The sequence below is a fragment of the Carya illinoinensis genome, chromosome 15 (genome assembly GCF_018687715.1).
Source record: "Carya illinoinensis cultivar Pawnee chromosome 15, C.illinoinensisPawnee_v1, whole genome shotgun sequence".
In the NCBI taxonomy this organism is placed as follows: domain Eukaryota; kingdom Viridiplantae; phylum Streptophyta; class Magnoliopsida; order Fagales; family Juglandaceae; genus Carya; species Carya illinoinensis.
The window spans coordinates 9890876-9897147 of record NC_056766.1 but is presented as its reverse complement, the minus strand read 5'-3'; the positions used below and the strand labels follow the sequence as shown (position 1 = coordinate 9897147).

Sequence of the window (6272 nt, the reverse complement as noted above, 5' to 3'; positions counted from 1 at the left end):
TGTCGAGCGGAGGTCGAGCGGAACTCTCTGGATGAGTTCGCTCGAGCGGACTGTCGAGCGGAACCTTAGCTTGAGCCAGGGTCGAGCCACGGTCAAGCCAGGGTCAAGCAATAGTCAAGCTAAGCCCCAAAAAATACATTTTCAGCAAGAAATCAAGCCAAAACTCAACAAATCTCCACCTTGGCTTGAATTCCGTCAAGCCCAAACAAAAAACCAATAAGCAAGGAATCGATTCCCACCAACAAATCACCAAAGGGGAATCACAAACCCCGAACACAACGTTTATCCTTGAAGAACTCAATTTCCACCCAAAAGTCTTCAATACCATAGACAATTTGACCAAATCACAAGCTTGGTCCTAATGAAGAATCAACCTCTTCACACAAAAGACAACGCACCACTGAAAACAGACTGCTTACTTGAACAACGGCTTCTGAATACACACGGAGGCTAACAACAAATATTCTCTGCCAAAGTAAGAACATCTCAAAGTCTGCATGAGCATATCCCAAAGGTGACTAAACTGTCTCCTCTATCTACCAGATGAAACTGTAGACTTCCTCTCACTGTACGCCAATGCCAAAATCAAAATCATACTTAATTTCAATAGCATGATCTAGAGTACCACCTGCACTCTGTTGTGAAGCTCTCCCAGCAATTCCACCTTCTTGCTATAACCATGATCTCCTTTCCTGTGGAAACAACAACTGAAAAAAAAAATTGTAAAGAAGAGAAGGTTCACCCAATAGCAAGTTGTGTTGACCGCTTCACCCAAATCTGTAGACAAGCCTGGCAAATCCAAAAGCATACTACGGGCTCTCACACAAGAGTCCGACTCATTCCATTCAACTACTCCATTTCTGTGGAGTGGACCCAACTGTATGGTATGAACAACGCTCTACCTTCTTGTCTGTAGATCACTAGCCTTCACAAATGCTTGAACACATCAAACACATCACAAAACAAGGATAAACAAATCCAGACTCTTCTTCAAATGGTCATCAACAAATATGAGTACAAACAGGGCACCACATCACACTAGATGTACCCCCAAAAAATCATAAAGACATAAACTCCAGTAAACCTGATTCAACACTGCTTTACAAGAATACAGTGCAAACAAACAAATCAAGCTTTTCTGTCTTCTGATTACACAAGCAAAAAAAAAAAAAAAAAAATTGCCTACTCATAAATGACCATACTCGTTCATCTATATGGCACAATCACATGCGCCATAAATGAGTAATATCTGAATCTGGAACATCTAAAGATGCTCCACCAATCACTGTACTGCCCTGAAGAAAATAAAGACCATCTGTCTTCTTCCCTGTCATTACCACCGAAGAGCCCTTGTAGACTCGAATGACTCCACCTCCAGCTGAATACTGGTAACCAAAGGAGTCAAGAATGCCCAAAGATATAAGATTTTTCTTCAAAGATGGAATATGCCGAACGTTAGACAAGGTTCTAACAATTCCATCATACATCTTAATCTCAACTGAACCAATCCCAACAATATCACAAGCCATATCATTTCCAACCAAAACGGAGTCACCGTTGATTGATTCATAGGTAGTGAACCAATCTATCCTGGAACACATATGGAATGTACAAGCTGAATCCATGACCCACTTGTTACCAAAGTGACCACTAGAGCCGATGACTGCTAGGACAATATCAGAGTTGTTAGACTGTTCAACGCTAACAACATTGGATGAACTTTTACTTTCCTCCTTCAATCTGGGACACTCATTCTTGTAATGACCAAACCTATGACAGTAGTGACATTTAACATTTTTCTTGTTAAATTTAGAGCTACTACTAGAACTACTCCCACCATAATCCGAACCTCTTCCTTTAGATCTACCACCAGAGGAATATTTCACAAACAAATCATTGTCTTGATTGTTTGTGCCTTGTACACCCAATTTTGTTCTCAACTCCTTAGAGTTCAAAGCAGATTTTACATCTACCAAGGAGATGGTATCTCTACCATACAACATTGAGTTTACAAAACTTTCAAATGATACCGGCAACGAACACAACAAAATTAATGCTTGATCCTCATCATCAAGCTTAATATCAATATTCCTTAGATCCATAATAGTTTTATTAAATTCATCTAGATGATCGGAAATAGGAGTACCTTCCCTCATCTTGAGAGTGTATAGTCGCTGCTTCAAATACAAACGGTTGGTGAGCGACTTTTTCATATACAAGCTCTCAAGCTTGGACCAAAGACCGGAAGCGGTCTCCTCATCAGCAACCTCCCTCAAAACTCCATCTGATAGTGATAACAAAATGACACTATGTGCCTTCTCATCTTCTTCTCTTGACAATGCAGGAGAATCCTCGGATACCTTCCCTTCCAAAGCTTTCGACAAGCCTTGTTGTCGTAACAAAGCCTTCATCTTGATGCGCCATAAGCTAAAGCTGTTTTGACCGTCGAATTTCTCCACTTCAAACTTTGCCATAGCCATTCCTCAAGATTTTGCAAAGAGCTTGACGCTCTGATACTAGTTTGTTGGGAATGGACCGAACAAACAAAGGCTAAGTTGAAGTAAATAATAGCGGAAGTAACAAAACAAACAACAAGCACACAAAGAACACCAAGATTTAAGTGGTTCAACTCAATGTGAGCCTACGTCCACTGTCGGGGTCGGTTTTAACAAATTCACTATGAACAAAGATGGAGTACAAGAGTATTGATCACAAAATCCTTAATCCTAAAGCCCCAATACACCCAATGGACTCTTAGGATTGTGTACAAAAGGATTCTCAAAACTCTCTCTAACTTGGCTGCTGAGGTCTCTCCAAAATGAAGAGAAAATGATGCATTTATAGCACAAGGCGCTAATTCAGAACATTCGCTCGAGTGGATGTCGAGCGAAGTGTCGAGCGCACGTTAGGGTTGCATTCTCGCTCGAGCGGACAGTCGAGCGGAGGTCGAGCGGAACTCTCTGGATGAGTTCGCTCGAGCGGACTGTCGAGCGGAACTCTCTGAATGAGTTCGCTCGAGCGGACTGTCGAGCGGAGGTCGAGCGGAACCTTAGCTTGAGCCAGGGTCGAGCCAGGGTCAAGCAACAGTCAAGCCAAGCCCCAAAAAATACATTTTCAGCAAGAAATCAAGCCAAAACTCAACAGTTACAAATAAGAAGTTAACATAAAAATGCAAGACTTTTGGTATTAAGATTTGTACTATATTTAGTAGGTTCCCATATTCCACCTAAAGTTTTACTTTTATTGTTGCTCAGAGAGAGAGAGAGAGAGAGAGAGAGACCTCGTGATAACAGCTACTGTAGTATATGCTTGTCTTGAAGTGTTGAAAAGAGTCTCCATTGTCATAAGGGATCCTAGGCACCAAGTCATTGCTGTAAACATACCTAAAATACTTCACATCATACTTTTCCATCTTCTCCTTCATATATTCCCCAAGCTGTTTGTCCCCAACCCTTGGCTGCCCAAATGTGTAAAAACCCCCTCCAACTTCTCCAACAACCATGCCTCCTCATGTTTTGCTAGCACAGTCACAAATAGAATGGCCAATGCCCCACCCAAGCTGTGTCCTGTTAATAAAACTTATCTCCCTCATTCTTTTTCAATATTTCTTTCAGCCTTTGTCTTATTACATGGTAAGCAAACTGTCTTTGGTCACCAATTGCTTGTTTTATTTCTTTTGGTCAGTCTACATCCGCCTTCTGTTGGCCGAGAGCTTTCATGAAGCCACCATGAATATTGCCCACACCCTCAAGCGTTGATCAGGACAGATCCAAATATGTCTGCCATCCAAAGGAATCAAATGGTTTGGTTCCCGTAAATGCAACCATGATCAGGTTAGGGTTAGAGCTTGTGTCTTTGAACATGATGGCTTGAGTTGATGCTTCTTCTACGTAAGCTGTGACAATTTAGCACTGTATTAATAGACCTATTTGTTTCAATGTTACTCTAACTTGCCAAAAAAGAAGAGATCTACTTGTTTTAATGCTTCCTCTGTACATACCGTTCTAGAATTTGTAGACCCCCAAGTTTTCCATCTGTACGAAAATGAATCAGAAACATTAAGCAACATATATAGCCATCATTGACATAAGATCAGACATCAAAAACAAAATAGATGTAAGTTTTTCTTGCTAATGATGCTACTAGCTAGATTGCTTACATTCCATTGATTTTTTTATTATGGTTTGAACAAATGCTTCATTTTCGTATGACAATTTGCAAGCCATCATAGAGAGTGATTTCTTGTATTTTTTGTCATTTGTAGGTTTAATATTTTTGTCTAATTTCACTCTTTGATCAAGATGTCCCACCACAGATGTGAATGTCGCCGATGACTTGTTTAGCACCACCACTTGTTTTCCTGCATGAATTAATCTACTCTAGTCAAGTTTCAAGAATGTAGAAAATTATCTTGGCACTATAATCACTGCTTGCTTATTAAAGAAATTCATAGGCCTAACTCATCTCATAAAAACAATTCAACAAGAGAGAGTTGGCTCATTCATTATAAACATGCTCAAGATCATGTCCACATGCAATGTGGGATAATTTCTCAACACCCTCCCTCACATGTAAGCCTAGTATTTTTCCTGGTCCTTATCACCAGGTAAGTAGTGTGGGTCTCCATTCATCTTGTGGTAAGCTTTAATACTATGAAGAAATTCATGAGTCCAACTCATTACATAAAACCGATTCAACAAGTTAGAAAGGGTTGCTCATTCTTTATAAACATGTCCAAAATCTTATCCACAGGCACTGTGGGATAATTTCTCAACACTAAGATTGAGAATATAGGGAGGAGTCATTTTACTTGCAAGTCACACTCTACACCACAAAAGTGATCAAGTTTAATTTGTATGAGAAGTTTAACATGATTCTACAAATCAAATTCTATCATTTCATATGATCTAATCCATTTGATATATATCCAATGCATGTATAACAAGTCGACTATACCAAAAAAAAAAAAAAGATTTAAATTTGAATATTAATGATCAAACCACTTATGATTGTAAGCCACAGCTTGAAAAATCCCCCATTACTAGAAAGAAGATTCAGCAACCACTCCAGCATTTCCCTTGACAAAGCCATAGGTGTTCCAAAAATAATGAGGAGTTTCTGCAGAAAAATGGAGACGCATATATACCATCGTTTCCGAATCTCTACTTTTTGAACATCCTTTTTATAGGGCTTTGAAAACTCTATGAATCTAGTTGCTTGTGCTGATGTACTAGTGGACAAAAGAAAGCAAACAAGATCAAGAAAGCTTGCTTCTTCTGCCTTAAGCAATACATAGTCACGGTGATCAATAGTACTCATACTTAATTAATTAAGCATGTGAAGGGTAGCTAGGATATGTGAAAGGAATGCTTAAATATTAATGGTATTATAGCTAAATTTTGGTGTTGCCTTTTGATGGTCATATGTAGTGGTTTTCCTAAAATAGAGGATCGACCATTTTAGATCCGGTGAATTGTGCTTGATAATGACTACAATTTCGGTTTAAAGTATTGACCCATTCTCTCATGAAATATTTATAAAATGTCAAGCATTCCATCATATTTATTTTTTTATGTTTGTAAAAGTAAGAAAAAAGAAGCACAATACGTAGTTAATTAATTAGAATTTTAGGTAAATTATATGAAAATTTAGGGTAAATTATAATATAGAAATAATAGTTGCAGTCATAAGTGAGCAAACTCTATGCAATCATTTTGAAAAAAGTAAATAAATTCAAGATCTACATAAAAAAATTAATCTTTTAATAGTAGTCCACACTATTTTTCAAAGCGACTGCACAGTATTTGCCACTACAATAGAGTTTGGTTTTTCCCAAAGAAGACAGTGGTCGTAAAAACTCATTCTTCAGTTGGAACATCTTTTTTCCCACAAATTTCTTTGGTGGGACATTCGTGGAATATAACTCGTGAATACACCTTTTTAACCCACCAATACACATGTCCATGGGAAAATGCATACTTTTTGTCACAATAGAAACAGTGGATAAAACCTCTTAGTTTCATGGCAAACATGTTCTCCAACTTGTCTGATGGTTAGAAATAAAACCTTTATTGATTGATAACCTTGTAGCTAAATTTTTTTTCCATGGGTCTCTTCGTGACAATAAATGTTTTTACATGCTAACATTTGGTGAAAAATAAATATTCCCACAATCACACTTGTCGGGGTAATGATCTTCTATAATGGAAATTGCTTATTTCCTGTGAATGGTTTCGTGGTAAAGTTCATGTCTTCCACTGCAATTTTCCTTG

The 6272-nt window shown here is 38.3% G+C and overlaps 1 pseudogene; it reads right to left on the bottom strand.

Moving 5' to 3' along the window:
* Positions 1–3070: 3070 nt before the first annotated feature.
* Positions 3071–5319, bottom strand: LOC122296640 (annotated as a pseudogene).
* Between the last annotated feature and the right edge of the window lie 953 nt (positions 5320–6272).